This window comes from Prunus avium, chromosome 1, assembly GCF_965620075.1.
Source record: "Prunus avium chromosome 1, drPruAviu1.hap1.1, whole genome shotgun sequence".
In the NCBI taxonomy this organism is placed as follows: Eukaryota; Viridiplantae; Streptophyta; class Magnoliopsida; order Rosales; family Rosaceae; genus Prunus; species Prunus avium.
The window spans coordinates 19959265-19984822 of NC_142284.1; the positions used below are offsets into that span (position 1 = coordinate 19959265).

The following is a 25558-nucleotide window of genomic DNA, read 5'->3' on the forward strand; positions in this document are numbered from 1 at the left end:
CTCCCGCCAATGACTCCCCCTAATCCCTCCCGCCACTAACTGTCTCTGTTACTCCAGGTCATTAAAACCTGCCTATATTAATAAACCCACCTGTTTGAAATCAAAGCTTCCATCACATTAACTCATGCTTGCAGCCATTACCTTCCCCACTGATTTCACTCCCATCACATTTAGTCCCCCTTTTTTCCAATTAAGTCATACACCAGCCTACAATAAATATCGAAGACCATGGACCATAACCTCACACCAAACCCAACGCTTTCAATTACTGAAGGAGGGGAGACTAAAACAGAAGCCAAGTCACCCAATTCACTCACTGCAGACTTGGTCCATGGCATGCAGCAGTGTCGAGGCAATACCATGTTTTGGAAAAATCTCCATGCAGACATAGTATCAAAAATTGTGGAGGGCCAAGCTAGATGGGATGTCATAAAAAAGCGCACAATTCGCTCTCGTTATCATGCCCGCATGCATCTCGTACATATAAAGGCAATCAAAGGAAAAATTGAAATTGCCCCTACCACTGCAATTATGGTATTCAAGGAATCAGAAGAAATGGCCAAGTTGAAGCAAGAACAAGTGGAAAGGGGATTTGAACTATTTCGTAAGTTTGCAAAAATAGTGGATCCGGCAGGAAACTGGGCCAACATCACTGTGGGCGGGGTCATGAATTTCATGGGTCGTGGTCGCCGCACTTGAACAGTATGCAAACTTCGTATTTGTCAACAGCAGGGAAATGGAACTATGAGGTGGCGTCTTTTTGTATTATGTAACCATGGGGTGGCCTGTTGTTGTATTATGTAAGTTTGGAAATAGGATTTTATGGAATGATCATGCCTCTTTTTGTATTTGTGCGTATACAGTTTATCGGTGTCCAGTTGAGTGACGATATAGCAGCAATAACTATACAATAAACAAGCGTATAATGGCAATAATATGTCAATAAGAGTACAATAGAGAGATGACAGGGTTACAATATGATCCTATTACAGTACGTACTGCATCAGAATGTTTTTCAAATTATTTGGTCCTCAACAATTTGGTGAAAAACATAAAAAAAAGTAATTACAACCTGGAAAAAGGATGAAGTATACATCCCTTAAAAGACATATGGCCTACATTACAGACCTTCAAAATGAACTCTATATATATAATGCATGCCTTGTGGCACCATCACATCCCCCCCTAAATTACAGAAACATGACACCCCAAAACCTCATGCTCCTTCCTCTTTCAACCCCTAAATTATCCATTGGATGCCCAATACTAGATCACTGCTTGGGGGGTGGGATACCCTGCAACTCCATAACAGAATTGGTAGGGGAGAGTGGTTCCGGGAAGACGCAGCTTTGTCTCCAACTTACGGTACGAGCTCAACTCCCACCCTCACATGGCGGACTAGGGGGCTCCTCCGTCTACATATTCACAGAATTTAGCTTCTCATTTCGTCGATTGCAACAACTAGGCAACCTTTATCATGCATCATACCCCAACTTAATAAGGTTGGAGCCATCGGAAGACATATATGTTCGTGGTGTTCATGATGCTCAAGAACTCATCCATGTCCTTGGAGACATAGAAGCATTTATTGCCATTGATCACACCCGCCTACCTGTCAAACTCATTGTCATTGATTCCATTGCTGCATTGTTCCGATCACAGTATCAGACAACACCGGCAGATTTGAAACGGCGGTCTGAATTGTTCTTCAACATATCTGGGACATTGAAGGGTTTAGCAAATAAGTTTGGGTTGGCGGTGGTTGTCACCAACCAAGTGGTGGATTTTATTGGGCCACATGATGGAGTGAATGGGGTGAGGTTGGGAAACTTGGAGTCCCTGGACACATCAGGCAGATGGGTGAGTCCAGCTTTGGGACTGGCTTGGGCACATTGCATAAATTCAAGAGTGTTCTTGGCAAGACATGAGCAATCTATTGGGGTTAACATTCGTAATGCTCCTTCAACAACTATATGTAGTCAAACACATAGGACATTTCACCTTGTATTTGCCCCACATCTGGCCTATGCATCCGCTGAATTTGTAATCAGAAAAGAAGGTTTAGTCGGAGTATCAGGGTAACTGTGTAATAAAGGAATTCTAAGAACTTTAATGTTTTGGATCCTTTTGGAATTACATTCCTGGCCTTTTAATTTCGCACTCAAATTATAATAGCAATCTGGAAGCAATACCAGTGCAATAAAAGTACAATAAAATAGCAATCTGGAAGCAATACAGCATGTTGTAGCAATGCAACCCAAATTATGCAAATTTAAAACAATTCCCATTCAACATAACACGAAACCCACCACAAATAAAAGTAAAGTTTACATGACCTACCAAAGCAACACAAATCATATTGTCTAAGATACATTGCGCAATGGAATATTGTTTTTACAGGTGCTTTTATTGTGGCCTCCGGAACCACACCTTGAGCACTTTCTTGTAATGGTGCCCTCTCCGTGCGAGGGAATTCTTAACTTCTTTCGTCTGCCTGGCATGACCCTTGCCATGGGAGACAGCACAACTTGACTTCGAACATCTTCAGGAATATCCCACCTTCCGTGAGGCTGTACCGGGTAGATGCTATCCGAATAAGCATCCATCCAAGTTTTCCGAGTGTAATACCGAGAAGCCTTTGAGTATACATTTACTTTCAAGAAGCGGCAAACTGCAACTACATGCTTGCAAGGTAGCTGCTCAAGCTGAAACTTTCTACAACTACAACTGTTGTTCGTCAAATCTACGAGGCCATCCATATAACCGTCTAAAACATTATACTGTGCATTATTTACTTTAACCACATTCATCCTTGCAGCATCCTCCAACCTGTTCCTCAACTTCTTCTCTCCAAAATTAGGGCACAATGTTGTTGTGCAATTCAAAGCCAAATCACGACGTTCGGTGAACCATTTCACAAGGAGATTCATAATTTCCCCTATCAAATGAACCACTGGCATCATCCTTGCAAACCTAAGGACTGAGTTGATTGACTCCGCAATATTTGTTGTCATTACATTGTAGCGGCGTCCATCCATGTGAGCTCTAGACCACTTATGTAACCCTGCGTCTTCAAGATATTGAGCAACATGTTCCTTTCGCTTGATCTTGCGAAAATGACAATCAAATTCAGCAATGGAATAAGATTTCGCAGCCTTCTCAAAGTTCATAAGTATGTGATCATGCTTTTTCAACTTGCAAGTGCGTTTCATGTTCCCCTTCATATGATAAAAGCATATGCCATGTTGCGCCGTTGGAAAAACTTTGTTCCACACATTCTCTATGCTAACATTGCGATCAGAAATAATAACAAGATTGGGACACTCACCAATGGCTTCATGAAGTTTAGTGAAAAACCAATGCCATGATGCATCCGTCTCCAAATCCCCGATCCCAAAAGCAAGAGGATATATATTTCGATTACCATCAAATGCATTTGCTACAAACATAACACCCTTGTACTTGGATTTTAAATGAGTGGCATCCACGGCTATCACTGGGCGCATGGAAGAACGAAACCCTCTAATATATGCGCCAACCGCCATAAATAAATACACAAAGTGATTGTTCTCATCAGTTTGGATGTGTGTTTTTGTGCCGGGATTCATACGCTCCAATTCATAGCAATAAGCTGGAAGGATATAATATGCCTCCGCTGATCCTCTAATGGACAATAGAGCTAACTCCCTTGCTTTCCAAGCTTTCGAATAATGGATGCTGAAACCAAAGTTGTGTTTCACATCTCTCATAATGTCACTTGGTGTGTATATTGTCCGAGAATCCTTAAACTTCCTTTTAAATGAAGTGGCTACAAGTGCTGCAGTTGCTTGACGATGGTTGTCACTTACAACCCTCAAATCACATTTATGGACAGTTGTACACCTCACAATCATGAAGCTGTTATCTCCAAATCTCGATGCTCGGACTCGCCATGGGCATGGACGTTGACAACAAACCACAACCAACCTCTTAGTGCAAGACGATTGCACCTTAAATTCAAAGTGGCCTCTTAATGCCATCAACTGTAACTCCGTCAACAATGCTTTCTTAGTAGAGAAAATTTGCCCAACTGTAATTTTCGGATTCCAATGACTTCACGAAAACCCCCCATCCAAATATGCTTCTCCATCATTTACACCGGCTTCATTGTACCGGTTCTGTTCACCTATTTCATTCGAATAATGTTCACGAATGGGTTCAGATTCTCCTCCTAAACGCATTATTGGCAGTTGGGCAGATGTGTTCAAGCAGCCCAAAATAGGAGGGGCAGAGTACACTGACACTTCATTTCTTTCAGTACTATTATCACCACCATGCATCTGATCCACCTCGCTAAAATCAATCATATCCATAAAATCTGTCCCTATTTCACCTCCCACATCAGTGCCATTTGTATTATTCCAAGTCACTTGATTGCTTTCAACAATGCCAACTGAAGAACGACCCATCCGACTACTATCTGTCGTCATATGCATACTATCAACTACATCATTTCTCAGTCCTTTATCTTCTATACTCACGAGTAAGGGAGCTAGTTTTGAAGGTGTTACCTCACAATTGTACTTCATAAAAAATTTGACATCATCATCGTCCTCAATCTTTATGTGCTTCCACTCATTCGAGGCCACCAAAACTGAGAATTTTAAGCTAACCTTGTCTTCCCTGCCGTTTGTATTACGAATCTGATGCACACGGTCCAACAGTTTAGCAAATTTGATGGTCCGTGGAACTATTAAGCCTTTTGACTCACCCCCTTCGTATTTGCACATCTTCTTCGAGGTGACCCATTTTCCATTGTAGCACACGAGAATAACAATTGTCTCCATTTCTGACCATGACAAAACAACATTTCATTAACACAATATAACCACAATAACCATACAATACAATAGCAATATAACAGCAATATAAAAGCAATATAATAGCAATATAACATCAACATAACAGCAATACGACAGTGAAATAAGAGGAACGCAACAGCAGTACAACAGTAACACATCAGCAATCACACTATACAGATATACTACATCAAATGGAAAATCCCAAGTTTCAAGATTCACATATCCAGACCAATATAAGTGCAATTGGTACAAACCCAGATGACTGAGCATGAATATTCAACAAAACCTAACCCAAAGCAATTAAAGCCAAAACGAATTTATCACAAACCCAAACAATCAAAATATAACCCATTTCACATAATCCCACTAAGTTTAAGAAAATAACCATCAACACTACCTTTTCGAGGTCGGCAATCCACTAAAGCTTCAAGGTTGCAAGCAGCTATTCAGAAGACATACCTAAAGGGAGGGGTTCGCGATTCCAAACAGAGAGCAAGAGACCGAATAGAGGGAGAAAGATACATAACGAAGCTAGAGAGAGAAAGAGCTGCGCTATGAGAAAGAGAGCAAAGAGAGAGACACAGAGTTGCGCTAGACACAGAGAGAGCCAAGAGAGAGAGAGCCAAGAGAGACACAGCAAGCTGCTTTAGACAGAAACCAAACAGAAACAGAGCTGTGCCAGAGAGAGAGAGAGAGCTGAGTGACCTAAGAGAGAACAAAATTTCTGAAGTTGTGAAAATTCAGCAATAAGTGGACAATAATTTTATATTTATAGGTCATAGTTGTACAAATATTGGGGGTGGGGGTATTTTTAGTTAAGATTATAAAATGGGGGGTATATACCGCTATTTCCCAAAGAAAAAAACCTACTTCCAAAAACCTTAGTATTAACTCCAACAATTTGTTTCATTGTTATTTAGTAATTCATTGACGCAAACAAGTCTCATAGATGTTTCAGACATGTCGAAAGAGTCATCAAAAGAGGAATGAGGGTGTACCAGAGGTATTTCAACAACTTTGATATGGAAAGCAAAATTTCGCGCAATCCCACATTAATCTTTTTTCTCTTATTTTCATTTTTGTTATCGCATATTAATTTTTAAACATTGAAAAATTACCCTTAACCTTCAACAATCTTTTCTATTAAAAAAAAAAACAAAGAAACAAACAACAGGAAACAAAAAACACAGTAGTTCTTTTATGCGTCCAAGATATATGGATTCAACATAGAAGTAACCCTTAAGTTACTTTCGAGCTTTAGAGTTGCTGTCAGAATTGTTTATGAATATTAATTCACACGCTTGAAATTTTTGAATCACCAAACACAGAAGACAACATTTTCAATCACTTTGCTTGCTAATAAGAAATATAATATTGAGAGCAAGAAAAAGCACAGCATTGATCATCAAAACTGCGGTAGATATGTACAGAATAACAATACCTAACCAATTTATACTAACGGGTCCAAATTCATCAAATGAAAGATCCCACATTAAGAATGATTCCAGCCAGAAACGAAACTAAAAATATTTTGGATTTTGGGAAAATCCCATTATCAGTATCAGAACGAAACCAAAGAAACAAAAACTTAAATAATAAACAATGAGTAACAATAAGTAAACACCAAATAAGTAAACACCTGACCATAGGCTTAATTGCTATAGTGCACCTTGAAACATTGGTCAATTCTCACTTTACCCCCTTAAAGTTAAAGTGACCCACTTTGCCCCCATGACCGATGTTTTATGTCTCATTTTGCCCCTCACCATCAAGTCTGTTAAAGATTATGTTAAAAAAGTTGACGTGGCACTAATAGGACCCACTATTTGACTAAACTAAGTGCACCTTGAAACATTGGTCAATTCTCACTTTACCCCCTTAAAGTTAAAGTGACCTACTTTGCCCCATTTGCCTCCTTGACCGATGTTTTATGTCTCATTTTGCCTCTCGTCATTAAGTCTGTTAACAATTTTGTTAAAAGAGATGACGTGGCACTAATAGGATCCACTATTTGACTAAACTAAGTGTTAAAAAAGCTGACGTGGCACCAATAGGACCCACTTTTAAATTTTTTTTTGTTTTAAAGTTTTTTTTTTTTTTTTTTTAAAGTGACACCTTAAATATTTGTTTTGATTTCTCCAGAGTCATATAGATGTTTGTGGGCATCATTTCTGTAAATCCTCACGAGACTACAACTTGTCCACTAGGGATCACCTAGGAGTTTAAAGGCTTGTTGCACATGCTAAGTGCAATCATGATTACCTAAGAAAATGGTCTAGTTAACTTCTTTGTTTTATTTTATTTGTTTTGTTTTGCTCGAGGACTAGCAAGATCTAGGTTTACAGTGTTTGATAGATCTAAAAATATATATAATTATACGCATCTAACACTTAATATTTTGCTAAGATTTCGAGTAGATTGCCTATTTTTACTTTGTTTTAGTTGTTTTGCAGAAAATCAGAGGAGGAAGAAAAGAAATGTTATGCGGGATAATTACAGTTTTGGCTTAATTGCTACAGTGCACCTTAAAACATTAGTCAATTCTCACTTTACCCCCTTAAAGTTAAAGTGACCCGCTTTGCCCCCTTGACTGATGTTTTATGTCTCATTTTGCCCCTCACCATCAAGTCTGTTAAAAATTCTATTAAACAAGCTGATGTGGCACCAATAGGACCACTTTTAAAATTTTTTTGTTATAAAGTATTATTTTTATTTTTAATAGTTAAATTAATAATTTTAAAAAACAATTTTTTTTTTCACACATGGCACTTAGTTTAGCCAAATAGTGGTTCCCATTGGTGCCACATCAGCTATTTTAACGAAATTTTTAACAGACTTGATTGTTAGGGGCAAAGTGAGACACAAAATATTGGTCAATGGGGTAAAGTGGGTCACTTTAACTTTAAGGGGATAAAGTGAGAATTGACCAATGTTTCAGGGGGCACTGTAGCACTTAAGCTTAACTAAAATTTAACATATTCAAGTTAACATATTCACCTCAAACTTTAATATAAAAAATTTAAAATCTAAGGCTAAGGCTATTACTTCCATGATTCTAATGAAAAACTCAAAATCTTAAGAATTAGAGTTTCACGTGTTGGAATTATCTTAAGAAACCAAAAGTTATCTAAATACAATAAACATATCTTTATATATAAAAGGCAGAAATTTTTTTAGGGAGAGGTCTCCCAATATGGGCCTGACAGTATCTCGAAGGATTAGGCCTGGGCCATGCTTGGGGATACCTTGGGAAACCAAAAAAAAAAAAAACCATAGAATGGTAAAACATTCAAAATACCAGAAAATGCCCTTAGTTAATTCAAACATTAAGAATTGAAATTATTAATTAAATAAGAATAATATGGTAAATTCACAATTAAAAAATAAAATCATATAATGTATCCTACTTTTATGGAAAATAACTACTTTTTTTTTTCTTAATTCTAAAAACTTAAAAAAGAAAACGAATTGGCACACGCATCAGCGTGTGACAAGAGGTTAGTAATATATTAAATGAATATTCATGTCTGCTTTTCCTCCACGTTTTGTCTCTGTGCTGTGTGATATCATAAACTTCCACGTTTGCATGAAAGACAGAGACCCACATGGAGGTGGACTCATCTTCTTTGCTTTTCCTATCAGTAACATATAATACATATATTTTCTCTATAAAAAAAACATATATTAAAAGGAAAACAAATAAAAAATTGGGCCCCCTGGACAAGGCCCAACACTGGCAGGGTGCCAGCGGCTTATGCAGCTGCAGTAGTTGGTCATATGTATAGTATATTTTAGTTTTTATATGGGATCAGATGGTAGGTTGTGTTATGGTTATTGGCATAAGTGCTACAGTGCCCCTGAAATATTGGTTAATTCTCACTTTATCCCTTAAAGTTAAAGTGACCCATTTTACCCAATTGACCAATATTTTGTGTCTCACTTTGCCCCTCACCATCAAGTCAATTAAAAATTCCATTAAAAAAGCTGATGTGGCACCAATGGGACCCATTATTTGGCTAAACTAAGTGCCATATGTGAAGAAAAAAAAATTAAAAATTAAAAATTGTCTTTTAAAATTCTTAATTTAACTATTAAAAATAAAAAAAATACTTTAAAACAAAAAAAAAAAAAAAAAAAAAAGTGGTCGTATTGGTGCCACGTCAGCTTTTTTAATAGAATTTTTAACAGACTTGATGGTGAGGGGAAAAATGAGATATAAAACATCGGTTAAGGGGGCAAAGTGGGTCACTTTTAACTTTAAGGGGGTAAAGTGAGAATTGACCAATGTTTCAAGGTGCACTGTAGCAATTAAGCCAAAACTCTAATTATCCTGCATAACATTTCTTTTCTTCCTTCTCTAATTTTCTGCAAAACAACTAAAACAAAGTAAAAAAAAAAAAGCAATTTACTCGAAATCTTAGCAAAATATTAAGTGTTAGATGCGTATAATTATATATATTTTTAGATCTATCAAACACTGTAAACCTAGATCTTGCTAGTCCTTGAGCAAAACAAAAACAAATAAAATAAAACAAAGAAGTTAACTAGACCATTTTCTTAGGTAATCATGATTGCACTTAGCATGTGCAACAAGCCTTTAAACTCCTAGGTGATCCCTAGTGGACAAGTTGTAGTCTCGTGAGGATTTACAGAGATGATGCCCACAAACATCTATATGACTCTGGAAAAATCCAAACAAATATTTAAGGTGTCACTTTAAACACACTAATGAAAACCAATGACTGCACAACGCACATCTTCATCACTAGTGATATATCATTACTTGCCAAAACCGGAGTGTCAAGTGTGAAGTCAGCATGCATAGAATGTTCAATTGAAACCAACACATTTAAATTTCTTGTTAAAGAATTTGTCTCAACTCTAGGCGTCACAGGATTCACTCGGAACCTAAGGTTGATTCATTTTCTCTCAAGTATATATGAGTAGAAGTTATGTATATGGAAACAAGTATCTCACATATGATTCATGAAAGAAGGCAATTTCTTAAAAGGAGTTATTTACTCAAATGGTCCTCAAACTTATACCCGATTTACATTTTGGTCCCTCAATTAAATTATTCGTTCAAATGATCCATCAACTCTATATTATTCAGTTCATTAGTCCTACGGTTACATTCTGTCAATGTTGTCGTCAAATGTAAGGGCAAAATCATCCATAACCGTCCACAAGTCTGCTCTTAAGCGACAAAGGTGCCATTTTTATCCACCTTCTTCTTCCTATGTTCCCCAAATTGAAACCTAAGTGCAGAACTACTCAAAATCAACGAAGGCTGCAATGTCTCAAAGTTCAACGGATTCAACTCAATCCAATTAGTATTTCTTTTGTGGGATGAAGATTAAACGGCGCACTTCATTGACATATCTTAACCCGGGAAGAAGGTTTAAGGCCTGTGACCAAAATCGGATAAGATAGAGTAAGGGTTTTGTTATGTTTAAGTGAAGAATTTAATGGTGTGCTGGGCTCTGATTGTGTGTAACAAATGATGTGCAGAATAGCCAAACAGGACATCATTTCTTTGAATGGCTGGATAATGAAACATGTCCAAGAGGAAAAGAAGTTCTTCCTGGATTGCTTAGAAGACTCAGAGGTATGGAGGAAGAAATTAGAGCAAGAGATGAGCAAGTGAGATTAGTGGAAGAAGAGAAGAAAAAATTGGAAGAGAAAGTGGGTGTTGTTCTTGAAGGAAAAAAGGAATTGGAATGGAGTAGACAGAGACAATTGAAACTGTGGTTTTCTTTTATCCTTTCATGGTGTTTGTTTGTAATTGTGGTGATGAGTAGGAAGATTTAGCTATGAATATTAGGTATGTAATGGCCTTTTAGGTTTGTAATGGGATAATAGTTATGAATGTAATGTGGTGTTTGTTAGCTATGAATGTAATGTGGTGTATTTTAGGTAGGGGTGGGCATTGGAACCGCAAAACCGCAAAACCGAACCAAACCAATCCGAAAAAAACCGAAAAAAACCGTGTTGACCAAAAAAGTCAAAAACCGAGACAAATCCAAACCGAACCGGTTCAGACCGGTTCCGGTTCCGGTTTTTCATCCTAAGAAACCGATCCAATCCAAACCGGTCCAATAGAATTAATTTTTATATTATATATATATATATATATTTATATTTAAAATACCAAATTTTTTAGGCCCAAACCCAACTATTTCAATATACCAACAAAAAGCCCAAATTTTTCAAGTCCATTGTGTTGTTAATATTATGTTAACTCGCAATTGTACGGGGCAATTAGTAGTATAGCAAGACAAGTACGAGGTCGTACCCACGAAGACTGAGAAGTTAAAACTAGTTATGTACACTACTAAAAAAACACACACTATGTACTGATCCAAATTTGTCCCCTAAGTTAAGTTTTGAGACAATAAATTGTCTCCATTAACTAATAGAGACTATGCAGCCACTATTTTTAAATCAGTATCCTAGTTTGGGGTTGCTATTGTTTTTTGGGTACCATTTATTGAGTCAGTCCTTTTCTATTTTCCATTAAATAAATACCTTTTAAGATACAAGCCCTTTGAGTTAAGCCAAGCCATGTTCAATGGCTTCAAGCTTGGGATCTGATATTTGGAATGGTGTCTATTATATTAGGCACTAATCATGACATATCAGTTTGCAATTGTGTACTCTTCAAATAAGACAGATCTGAGTTTTAGTATCTTCTCCCTTAGAAACGCAAAAATATATCAGTTCATGTTGGTTCAATATCAGTCCCCATTGTATGAGTACCCATTTAATAACACCCTATCATTTATGTAATACACTTAAAGCCATCAATTTCGATTTTTATTTGAAATGGTGTCTACCTTATCAGAGACGCATCATGATATATCAGTATGCAATTGTGTACTGATGAACCAATACAGATCAATATGCATCATCTCATATCAGTATGCCATCAGTCCCATTACTTTGAAAACTTGAAATTAATATGCACTTTGAATATTGATTTTTATTTAATAATCTGTAATTGTGAAATACAATTTGTGGGGCTGGTTAACTTATTGTACTATATTTAATTCCTCAAGGTTTGATCAACTGGAAAACTCTGGCACGTTCTATTGTGGAGGCTGGAGGAGCTGGTTCTCATCAGCTCTGTTCCAACTATTTTATTTTGTAGATTGATGGTCTTCTCATCTAGCCTACTCAAGAGAATAGTCCAATGAACAGTTTCAAAAGTCGACAACAAAAACATATCCAAGTCACTCCATATTTGATGCTTGATCCTCATCTAGTCTTGTCTTTCCCTACAAAAGAAAAAGCATATGTTTTCTTTCATTGTGCAAGACAGGATAGATATATAGAGAGAAAGATGGGATAACCCAAAGAAAAAGAAGAGATTTTGGAAGAAAATAGCCAAAAAGATTCAATGTCATGACCCCAATTCCATCCATCATCATCTAACATCACCCCCCTCCTCAGACAAAGAAAAAAACATTGAAGAATTTATAGAAAGAACAATCAAACCATCTGGAATGTAGGTAAAGTATAATATTTTTGCATGCAAAGAATGTCACCCACTTTTTAAAACACCTTGTTTAGAACTAGAAAGAAATTGAAACATAGATCTTTCATAAAGACCGACCAACAAGAAAGAAAAAAATATCTTGTAGACGAGCTGGTTCATGCATGTTCATACCAAACTAAAGGTTCTTGGATTTTATAGAGACATTCTCCCGCCTATTTGAAATTTCGTATTTTGAAATCAGCTGGAAATAGTACTTATGCAGCCAATAAGGTTTTTTAAAGTTCTAATATGTTGTTTCACGGTTAAACATTAGTTTCTGTAGGAAAAAAGTTTATAAATGGAAGAGACTAGAAAAAGAAGTCAGTATCCAATTGAAGGCAAAACGCCAAGGCAGCTGAGTGAAGAGGAGGGAAGCCAGTTTGCAAAACAAAAAAGGGAAGCCAGCCAAAGCTTGGCTGATTTGTGAGTGGAGCCGAGCTTGTTTGACAAATTGGGACTGATAAAAGGCCCAAATATGAAGGGAAAAAAATGAAAATCACTTTATTTCTATTACACACCAAAATCTATCCCAAATATCATTAATAGGCATAATGGGAGAATTAGTTTCCAAAAATAAATCAAAAACTACTTTTATGTATTTGTATCTAGATAATCAGTGGGTAATGGCTGTTTTTCTAGTAGTGGTACTTAGATTACCAAATTCAAGAAAGTAGGAGGTTATGTCTAAAACAGAATTTAAAACAAGAGTGGTTGTGATTGTTGAACAAAAGAAGCAAAATGAAATTGCAAACAAAAACAAGTAAACAAATGTAACAAAGAGTGGTTTTAAGAGTTGGAAAACAGATTTTGAGACTAGGGCATTCGAATCACCATAACAATTCAATTCTGGGTTATAAAGATTCAAGTAACAAGTCTAATTCAGATTCAAAGATTGATTCTAGCTAAAGTATGATTAGGCCATGGTGTTTGGTCCTAACCTTGTGTTCCTAATTCCCTAATTTGATCATTTGTTGTCTAACCTAAAATTAAGCATTAGGAACCCATTAAGCATAGAAGAACATTTTAAACAACCAAGTATGTATCTAATCCCTGTTGTCGAATGTCCATACATACTCTTCCTATTCATAGTTCAATTCGAATTAAAGCATGGTGTATACTCTTAATTCAAACCAAGATAGTTAACAAACAAGTTCTAATGGTGATCAATCATTCAAACAAGCATGTTAACTTATAAGCATAATGAATAAGAACATGAATCATGAATCAAACTTGAAACTCCAAACTTATAAACCCAGAATATTCATGTTAGGTTACATCGAAGCCCTAGTTATGGAATTAGCTACTCATAATGGAAAAGAGACTTGAACAGAAATGAGAAAACATAATGAATGCAATAAGAGTAGAAAAACCCTTTTTCTGAAGTTCTTGTGGTGTCCAAGGCTTCTCCAAGTGCTTCTCCACTTCTAATGCTTCTCCAAGAGCTTCCCCACTTCTAGAAAGATGTATGAAGGATATGGAGGTGATTTGGGATGAGTTTGAGTGAGTGGTGATGGCTAAGGAAGATGAAATTCGTAGGGAAATGGAAGAGAGGTTTGCTGGAGTTGTTTTGGTGATTGTTGGAGTGTTTGGGATTTTGAGAGTGTTTGAGGATGGCTGGAGTGAATTGTGGGGTTGTGAATCCCAGGATTTGTTGTGTCTTGAATGTGGAATGGATGTGGTATTTATAGGGAGAGGGGAGTGATAAATCTGAATTCAATATGGCTAATGCATACAACACTTGCATTATAAAAGATGAATTGGTTGATGCACTTCACTAATGCATACAACACTTGCATTATAAAATCTGAATTGGTTGATGCACTTCACCAATAAATCCCACCAGCAGCCCTAGCTCATCTTCATGTCACCATGACCAAGCTTCCAACCAGCTACAATAGCTCATGCCTAGCTCACCATGACCAAGCTTCCAACCAGCTCAACCTCATGTCAGCATGACCAGCAACTTCTTGGGCTTACGAATTGGGCTAGGCTGAATCAAATGATGACTTTAAGATGTCTATTGTGAAGTTCAGAATGTGTTTGATCCAACCACATAAGTATTGGCCCAATCCAAGCTCGGATGAAGAAGTTAAGGCCAAAACAAATAGCTAACTCGTTTTGCTCGCTGACAAAATCCATCCTGAGCATGGTTCTGTGTTTGCTAGGTAACGGACTCCAGATTTATCCAATGGGGCTGAATTTGGGATATGTTATAGTACACACCCATCGGAACAACTTTCATGAAGAATGCTGCCTCATCTGAGCTCTGTAGGTTGCTGAAACAAAGCTTGCAATATGACCTACGGAACTGGACTGGCAGGGGGCTGTAGCCAAAATGAGTTTGTCTTTAAGCACTTCTTCCCTTTATCCAAATCAGGCTTTAACATGCATGGATTACATCATTTCATATCCAAAGCCATCATTGTTACCTAAAGCTGAAAGATAAACACAAAAAGGATTAAAAGTACAAGTTTAACTCAAAAACATAACCAAATCATAAGCTAGAAGGGTACAAAATGATATACAATTATGAACCGATCAAATACCCCCAAACCTAGATTTTGCTAGTCCTCGAGCAAAACAACACAAAACAAAGTTAAAAACAAAACTAACTAGACCACTTTCGTAGGTAACTCGATTGCATTGAGCATATGCAACAAGCCTTTAAACCTCTAGGCATCCCTAGTAGGAGGAGTTGTGTCTCCTGAGGGTTTAACAGAAACGATACCCACAAACGTTTTACTAACTCTACAAAACAAAGTGGTTAGAAAAATAAACTTTGAAATCAACTAATGAAAATGAAAGAAAACTTTAGTCATACCTCCAAGTGTTTGGTTTATTTATGTTTCTCTCTCTCTTTCTTCTTGTAGATCTAAAATTAGATATGTGGGCATTTGTTTGTTGAATATGTTTAGCAATTTAGATCTGTTATTTTTTAATATGTTTTTAGCTTGGTTTATTTGTATTACTTTGTTTATGTTTTAGATTTTTCTTATATGGTTTTGGGTTGCAGAGGAAGTGATTAGATATGAGTATGTAAGAAAAAAAAAAAAAACCAGTTTGAAACCGTGAACCGGAAGAACCGAACCGGTCTTTATAGGTCTGGATTGGTTCGGTTTTGCCACTCATTTTAGTTAAAAACCGGACCGAACCGGACCGGATGAACAGTACGGTTTCGGTTTCAATTTTAAGCGAGAACCGGTCCAAACCGGACCGCGCCCAGGCCTAATTTTAGGTACGACCCAAAACCAATTTCATAACCAAAAACCAATTCCATAACCAAATTGCATAGCCTAAACCAATTCCATTACCAAAATGCAGAGTTTAACTCTAATCCACAAGCTGTGATTCCACAAAATAACATCCCAAATTACAGAACCTAAACCAAAAGGCAGAGTAAGTGTAATCTAATCCAAAAAGTTGTGAATCCACAAAATAACATCCCGAATTACAAAACCTAAACCAAAAGGCAGAGTACCAAAATGAAGGGTGTAACTCTAATCCAAAAGCTGTGAATCTACAAAATAACATCCCAAAAGATGTGATCCTATTGTTTATACTCTAAGCCAAAATGTAGGGCCTTTACATAACCAAAATGCATATCTGAATAAAATCCACATCCCAAATTACACAAAATATATATGATTCCCCCTACCTTGTCACTACTACAAAAATCGAAATAGACGACGGAATCCACCGTCGTCTAGAAGGTTTTCAAACCGACGTGAAATCGATCGCCATCTTTTGATATAAAAAACAACGATGGCTAATAACCGACGTCGTTAAAACATTCAACGTCAAAAAATATTTCAAACCAACATCTAATTACTATTTATATATCGTAATATGAAACCTTCGACAACAAACCGACGTTTAACTTGTAAAAGACGACGTAAAATCATTCAACCACGACATAATTGTCAAAAAACCGTCACTTATATGATTATCCACGTCGGAATGTAGGAGAACAACGCCTTTTTAAAAATATTCCACGTCCATCTCTTGCAAGAATCGTCATTTAAATTGCACAAAGAAGTCCCTTGGACAGAGTTAGACGACGCTTTTTCTACAAAGCAGACGTCTTAATGTTTTAAAATGACACAATATTACTGAATACCGCCATAAAAAATCCTACCCACGACTACTTTTGTTAAAGGCTGACGTTACAAATTATATTGAAGGAGTGGACAGGAAACGAAACGACGTGGATTATATTTTTCAACGGCGGTTTTTGTAAAATAAAGGACGTTGTTAATTCCTTCCCTATGTCATGAGGATCCAATTCTATGACATTATAATTTCTTACCACGTCGGTTTCTAATATATGTTGATGTGGTTGGTGTTTTAAAAGTCGCTTGTGTGGCTCTTGACGTATGTATTCTCTGAGACGTCAGATGTTTTTGACAAACCGACGTCGTTAATTATTTCACTACGTCATGAGGATCCAATTGTATGACGTTGTAATTTCTTACCACGTCGGTTTCTAATATATGTTGACGTGGTTGGGGTTTTAAAAGTCGCTTGTGTAACCCTCCTTGACGTGTGTATTCTCTGAGACGTAACATGTTTTAGACTAACCGATGTCGTTAATTCCTTCACTACTTCATGAGGATCCAATTGTATGACGTTGTAATTTCTTACCACGTCGGTTTCTAATATATGTTGACGTGATTGGTGTTTTAAAAGTCGCTTGTGTAACCCTCCTTGACGTATGTATTCTCTTAGACGTTAGATGTTTTAGACTAACCGACATGCAGAAAATCTATCACGGTAGTTAATTGAATAGAGATGCCTTTATTTTGTCCTTTAGACGACGGTATGTTTTAATCGTGGAAGTAGTGTTTACCAAATTCGTTGGTTGGAGTATGATCGGTTCATAATTGTATATCATTTCGTACCCTTCTAGCTTATGATTTGGTTATGTTTTTGAGTTAAACTTGTGCTTTTAATCCTTTTTGTGTTTATCTTTCAATTCATTGAGTTTTAGGTAACAATGATGGCTTTGGATAGGAAATGATGCAATTCATGCATGTTAAGGCCTGATTTGGGTGAATGGAAGAAGAGCTTAAAGACAAACTAATTTTGGCTACAGCCCCTTTCCAGCCCAGTTTCGTAGGTCAACTTCGTGGCCTTGGATCAGCATGCTCTGGGGCTCGGATGAGGTGAAGATCTTCATGAAACTTGTTCCAATGGGTGTCTAGTACAACATATCCAAATTTCAGCCCAATTGAACATATGTGGAGTGCTTAGCCAGTCCAACACTCAACCTTGCTCAGGAGGATTTGCAGCTGCCAGCTTTTTGCCATGTGCCTCCTTTTAGCCATGTGCCTCACCCCAACTATAACTGACTTTGTACCCAACATAATGAGTGAAGTAGGGAGGTATTCCAGCTATGAAATTCTAAAGGAGCAAGTTGGTACATGATGGAGCTATTAAAGATAAAGCATGTGCATGCATGTGAAGCAAAGAGAAAGGAGAGAGAGAAGAATGAGGAATGATGAGAGGCATTTTGCTTCAGCCTTTGAACATGGGAATTGAATTGGCAGATCACTTTGGAGCTGGAGATCAAGTTTTAAGTGTAAGAGAAAGCATGTGCATGCATGTGAAGCAAAAAGAAAGAAAAGAAATGAAATGAAGTCAATTCCAGTCTCTGTTCGGCAGCCAACTTGCAAGGCCCAAAACGCACACTTATACTGCTCCGATTGGAATACTTTCTTCATAGAAGGTGTTCCAATGGGTGTCGAGTATAACATATCCAAAGTTTAGCCCCATTGGATACGTTTTGAAACCTCTGGCCTTCCTACACCAAGTCTGGTTCAGAAGAATCGTTTTTTCAGCAAGCAAAAGGCAACCACATGGGTTGGCAGCAAAAGGCAGCCACAACACCTTTGAACCCATGTGAGGAAAGCTTGAGGTGCAGCAGCAAAAGATGAAGGATGGTGTGGGAATTTATCATGATGTTCCTCCCTCTTAGCCCTATAAATAGAGAAGCCTTCAAGCTTCAAAACACACCCCAAGGGGGGGAGCTCTCAAACACTTCTCTAGAGCTCCCTTCCCTTCGCTCCCTCAAATTCTCTTAGTTTCCTTTCAAGTTGTCAATTGTTGTAACAAAATGAGTTTACTAAATTTTCCTTCAAGTTTTCTTAGTTCCACTTTACTTTTATTTGTAATGTACATTCTTTCTTAAGTATTCAAGTTTAATTAGTTTCTAAGTTTCAATTATGGTTTTTGTTCTTATTCATTATGCTTATAAGTTAATATGCTAGTTTGAATGATTGATCACCATTTAGGCTTGCATGTTAGCTATCTTGGTTTGAATTAAGAGTAGACACCATGCTTTAATTCGAATTGAACTATGAATAGGAAGAGTATGTATGGACATTCGACAACAGGGATTAGATACATGCTTGGTTGTTTAAATTGTTCTTCTATGCTTAATGGGTTCCTAATGCTTAATTTTAGGTTAGACAACAAATGATCAAATTAGGGAATTAGGAACACAAGGTTATGACCAGACACCATGGCTTAATCATACTTTAGCTAGAATCAATCCGTTAATCTAATTGAACTTGGGAACTTATTTGCTTAAGTTATTTCCTTTTTTCTTGTTTTATTTATTTTCTTTTTTCATTTCTGTTTTATGTAGGGGAAATGAATTGGATCATTCAATCACCAATCCTCGTGGGATCGACCTCGCACTTACATATGCTATACTATCAAACGGCTCGTGCACTTGCGAGTATCACAAGTTGAGGATGCAGCTGAATCCATTTTGGTGCAGCTGAATCGAAGCAATAGAGTACTCCAACGTCGTGTTATAAAGAAATATACGTTGTGCGTTGTTTTGTAGGCCGTCATTGATGTTTATTACTACCTGCCACTTGTAATTTAATTTTTAATAAACCGACGTGTTTTCATTTTTAGATGACGGTTTTTATTTCTTTACGATCTTTTGCATTTTCTTTCCACGACGTTGGTAAAAATATGATTTTGGTTTTATTTTGGACGTCTGCTTTTCCAATTTTTTAACTGGACTATCGTATTTCCCACCTTTAATCCAGTATTTTAAATTTTTGATTTTGTCGTGCTCAAAACCTGCATAATGAAAATGTGATCAGAATTAAAATGATATACAGAGCTATTAAACAATTAACTGCATAACTAATGTCATACATTACAACAATCAATCAATCCATATATCTTCACACCCATCTCTAATATTTTCACTCCCAAACTCACCCACTAGGTCATCAAATGTGTCAACATTTGGTATCCCTCTAGTAAATGGCTCACACTCAATTCTAATACCACCTAGCACATCATTATATTCTCTATTAGGTATTGATAACACTACCGACCAATCACGATGCATTGGGTCGTCAACATAAAATACTTGTTTGACTTGAGAAGCCATAACAAATTGGTCATTCCTATGTCCAATTTTACTTAGATCTACAAGGGTAAATCCAAGTTCGTTGACTACAAGGCCCGAAGTGTTATGTATCCAATCACACCTCAAGACTGAGATTCTAAACTTTTGGTAGTCAAGGTCCCAAATTTCTTGAATAACACCATAAAAACCCATATTGAAGACAATAAGGTTTTTATCCTTGGCACTAGCAACTTGCATAGTATGTGCAAGTAAATAAACTCCACTATTTTGGACAATTCGCACATCATCTTGTGCCTTGGTGTTAAATTTAACACCATTAATAATATAGCTCCTATATGATGGCATTGCCATGCTTGGACCAGCTGCTAGCCACCTCAAATTTTCTAATACGCCATTATTATCTTCCCCATTAAGTTCACTTTGAACCTGCAAATTAATCATATCTCTTAATTCAATCTAACATAGAAAGAAAGAAAATTAAAAGTTCAATATGTCATTCAATAACATATATACCTTAAAGTGTAGCCATTGAATGAAAGTGCTATTGTGCTTATCTTGTAGCCACTTTGTTCTCTTTCTAAATTTTGGATAAGTCGTCTTGATGTGGATCATATGTTCCCTACATTGACAAGAAAAAATTAAGCATTACGGTCCCTGGTATATAAGATAAGCATAAGGAATAATAATATTTAAAATGGCTACTTAAAGAATAAAACTCATACTTACTCGATATAAGGTAGGACTTCCTTCGTATTCTCCAAGATATATAGATGTGCCTGGTTCAACAAGTCCCGATCAACTAAGTTCCCTGTGAAACCTGATAAAGGCTTTGAAACTCCCATCTTCTGGCTTGATGGCACTCCAACTGTACTAACATCAGATAAATGCTAGGTGCAAAATTCTACAGCTTCTTCAGCTATATACCGCTCAGCAATGCAACCTTCGGGACGAGTTCGGTTCTGAACATACCCCTTTACCACTTTCATATATCTTTCAAACGGATACATCCATCTAAAATATACTGGCCCACATAGATGAACTTCTTTGACAAGATGTACTGCAAGATGAACCATGATATCAAAGACTGAAGGGGGAAAGTACTTCTCAAGCAAACACAAAGTAACTACTACATCTTCTTCCAACTTATCTAGCTTGGAAACATCTACCGTCTTTGCTCATATAGCATTGAAGAAGAAGCACAATCGAGTTATTGCATACCTTGCAGGCTTCTCCAAAATAGAATGAATTGCCACAAGGAGCAATTGTTGCATCAAGGTATGGCAATCATGAGATTTATGGCCAAGAAGTCTTGAATCTTTTAAAGATACAAGATTTTAATATTTTAAGAATAACCTTCAGGGACCTTCATGCCATAGAAAGAATTGCAAACCTCTCTCTTCTCTGCTCTTGACAATTTCCAAGGCCCTAGAGGCAAGCAAGTACATCTTTCTCCATACTCGGGTTGCAAATCAATTTTGACCCCCATGTTCAATAAATCAAACCGACCAACAATCCCATCTTTATTTTTTTTTAGGGATTTCTAGCAATGTACCAATGATACTATTGCAAACATTCTTCTCAATATGCATAACATCTAGGACATGCCTCACAGGAAGGTATTTCCAATACTCGAGATCAAAGAATTTTGATTTCTTCTTCCAACAAACTCTGTCATCGTCATTCTCACCAACACTTCCCCCATTTTTCGAGCCTCATATGTAATTAATAACTTCAATCATATGCAGCACTTCTTCTCCGGTTAATGGCTCGGGAAGCTTGCCATATTCAGGTTTCCCATTAAAAGCTGCACGGTGCCTCCGATATGGATAATTGATTGGTAACCATTTTTTATGCCCAATGTAACAAATTTTGAGGCAATTTTTCAACCTGTGACTAGGTGTATCATTGCCATATATTGGACAAGCTTTATATCCTTTAACGACATAACCCGATAAGTTCCCATAGGCAGGAAAATCATTAATTGTCCACAATAATACACCCCTGAGTGTAAAATATTCTCCTATGTGTGCATCATACACTCCTCTAATCCCATCCCACAGAGATTTTAAATCATCAATCAAAGGCTCTAAGTAGACGTCTATATCATTTCTGGGCTGTTTAGGACCAGAAATCAATAAGGTAAACATCATAAACTTCCGTTTCATGCATAGCCATGGTGAGAGATTATATGTAACTAAGATAACTGGCCAACAACTGTATCTGCTACTTAAAGAACTGTTGGGATTGAATCCATCAGATGAGAGAGCCAATCTCAAGTTTCTCAGCTCTTTACCAAACTCGGGCCACTTATCATCAACAAATTTTCAAGATGGGGAATCCGTTGGATTAGACATATGACCGTCAACTAATTTTCTAGCAGCATGCCCAGTCAAACTCTTAGTTGTCTTAAACATCCTTTTAAACCTTGGAATTGGAGGAAAATACCACACCACCTTCGCTGGCGCACCCTCTTTCAAGATTGAATTTTTGCCTTCCTTCCACCTTTAGATACCACAAGTAGGACAATTAGTTGAATCTTCATAATCCTTCCTATACAAAATGCAGTCATTGGAATATGCGTGGATTTTCTCATAACTCATCCCTAAAGCAGACAAAGTCCTTTTTGCCTCGTACATAGAGGAAGGTAGTGTATTTCCTTATGGAAGCAAATCTCCTTGAAGTATCAATAATTCTGGAAAACAAACATCACTCATCCCATGTTTTTCTTTCAAATTATATAACTTCACCAAAGCCGATAATTTCGTGTACTTACTGCAACCAGGGTATAAGGGTTGATCTCCATCCCCAATCACATTGTAAAACTCATAAGGATTAGATCCAATATTGCCTAAATCATTATCATCCATCCCTAATTCTTCAGAAACAAAACTGAACCTACTTTGCTCATCTTCTACCACATTTCTACTAGCATTAGTAGTCCCTTCCCAAGGTTCTCTGTGCCATGTCCTAATCTTATAGCTTTGGTCAATTCCATTAAAGTATAAGTGTTCCCTTATAATTCCAACCCCAAACAATCGAATAGTCCCACATTTAACACATGGAAAACGAATATGTGTTGTATTTCCAAGATTTTCTACAGCAAAATTAAAAAATCCTTCCACCCTTAACTCATATGACTTCAATCTTCTATCCGCATGCATCCATGACTTATCCATCTCACACACTATAAAATCATATATTTAATAAAGTGAAAAGACCTGCAATGAAACACTACTATATTCACATAGCAGAGAATAAATTGAAAATAAAAAATAAAACATGAATCAGACGACGGTTTTTACAAAATAATCGTCATGTAATAGTAATTCAGAGGACGACATCTCTAGTTACCGTCATCCTTAAGCTACCCAAACCCAGAAATTTGTATTGCTTTTTGAAGAACAAAGTTCTAGTTTCTGGTAGCTGTTGCGTAGATACAGCTGCACCAAAATGGATTCAGTTGCATCCTCAACTTGTGATACTCGCAAGTGCACGAGCCGTTTGGTAGTATAGCATATGTAAGTGCGAGGTCGATCCCACGAGGATTGGTGATTGAAAGATCCAATTCATTTTTCCTACACAAAACAGAAATGAAAAAGAAAGGAAATAAATAAAACAAGGAAGAAAGAAATAACTAACTCAAGCAGATAAGTTCCCAAGTTCAATTAGATTAATGGATTGATTCTAGCTAAAGTATGATTAAGCCATGGTGTGTGGTCATAACCTTGTGTTCCTAATTCCCTAATTTGATCATTTGTTGTCTAACCTAAAATTAAGCATTAGGAACCCATTAAGCATAGAAGAACATTTTAAACAACCAAGTATGTATCTAATCCCTGTTGTCGAATGTCCATACATACTCTTCCTATTCATAGTTCAATTCGAATTAAAGCATGGTGTCTACTCTTAATTCAAACCAAGATAGCTAACATGCAAGCCTAAATGGTGATCAATCATTTAAACTAGCATATTAACTTATAAGCATAATGAATAAGAACAAAAACCATAATTGAAACTTGGAAACTAATCAAACTTGAAACTAAAGAAAAGAATTTACATAACAATGAAAATTAAGTAGAACTTGGAAAAACTTAAGGAGAATTTCAGCACAAAGATCTCATTATAACAATTGAAAACTAGAAAGAAAAACTAAGAGAATTTGAGGGAGAGAAGGGAAGGGAGCTCTAGAGAAGTGTTTGAGAGCTCCCCCCCTTGGGGTGTGTTTACAAGCTTGGGAAACCTCACTATATATAGGCCTAAGGAAGCTGAAAATCTGAATTAAGTATGGCTAATGCATACAACACTTATTTTATAAAATCTGAAATGGTTGATGCACTTCACTAATGCATACAACACTTCCATTATAAAATCTGAAATGGTTGATGCACTTCACTAATAAATCCCACCAGCAGCCCTAGCTCATCTTCATGTCACCATGACCAAGCTTCCAACCAGAAATGATAGCTCATACCTAGCTCACCATGACCAAGCATCCAACCAGCACATGCTGAGGTCAGCATGACCAGCAACTTCAAGGGCTTACAACTTGGGCTTCTCTTAATCAAATTAGGACTTTAAGCACTCTAAATTGAAGTTCAGAATGTCTTCTTTCCAGCCATATGTTATTTGGGCCAATCCAAGGTCGGAGGAGGAAGTTAAGGCCAAAACAAATTGCTAACTCATTTTGCGCGCTGATAAAATTCATCCTGAGCATGGCTCTGTGTTTGCTAGGTAACGGACTCCAGATTTATCCAATGGGGCTGCATTTTGGATATGTTATAGTACACACCCATTGGAACAACGTTTATGAAGAATGCGGCCTCATCCGAGTTGTGTAGGTTGCTGAAACAAAGCTTACAATATGACCTACTGAACTGGACTGGCAGGGGGCTGTAGCCAAAATTGAGTTTGTCTTTAAGCTCTTCATCCATTCATCCAAATTAGGCCCTAACATGCATGGATTGCATCATTTACTATCCAAAGCCATCATTATTACCTAAAGCTCAATGAACTGAAAGATAAACACAAAAAGGATTAAAAGCACAAGTTTAACTCAAAAACATAACCAAATCATAAGCTAGAAGGGTACAAAATGATATACAATTATGAACCGATCAGTAGCCTAAAGACAATGGTTAATGGAGAAACAGTCGTCTTTAGGTTACCAAATGCAAACTAAAATTCAGACGATGAGAGTAAATGAAAAACCGACGTATAATAAAATTTAGACGATGGTTTGATCCATCAACCGTCGTCGTGGTTTACAAAAAACCGCAGTCTAAATCTCCCATCCCCATTCCTTTTCCAAGAACCCATGGCCAAACAAATATAAAAGAACCCAAACAGAGATTTATTATTACAACAATGCAAACACTAAAACGTAAAAGAACCCATATATAGCTCCCAATTAAGAACCCATAGCTCCCAAAACATATATTAAGAAACCAAAACTACCAAAACCAACGAAAACATTTATGGATTTAAGAAGCCGTGCAATATCATTAAATAAAGAGATTAGGGTTTGTACTTACATGGATATTGAGAGAGAGCTGAGAGTGTTTGGGCCCAAATTTGGCACGCCGAAAACAAAAGCCCACACCATCTCCTAGGCCGCTTGTATCAGACGACCTCAAGCCCATCAGCACGACCCAGCCCATTAAACGAGTGGACAGGCCAAAAACACGGCCCAAAACATTAAGAGGCTTGGGAACAATAGGAATCAGAAAAAACTTGGGCCTCGAAGAAATCCAAAATTAGGCTCAAAAGCAAACTAGACTCAAGCTGGCC

The 25558-nt window shown here is 37.0% G+C and overlaps 3 pseudogenes; 1 reads left to right on the forward strand and 2 right to left on the reverse strand.

Annotated features, from left to right (window-relative positions):
* The first annotated feature begins 1200 nt into the window (after positions 1–1200).
* Positions 1201–2082, forward strand: LOC148297507 (DNA repair protein XRCC3 homolog pseudogene; annotated as a pseudogene).
* Positions 2083–2297: 215 nt separating this feature from the next.
* Positions 2298–4884, reverse strand: LOC148297508 (uncharacterized; annotated as a pseudogene).
* Positions 4885–21483: 16599 nt separating this feature from the next.
* Positions 21484–22599, reverse strand: LOC148297509 (uncharacterized; annotated as a pseudogene).
* Positions 22600–25558: the final 2959 nt, after the last annotated feature.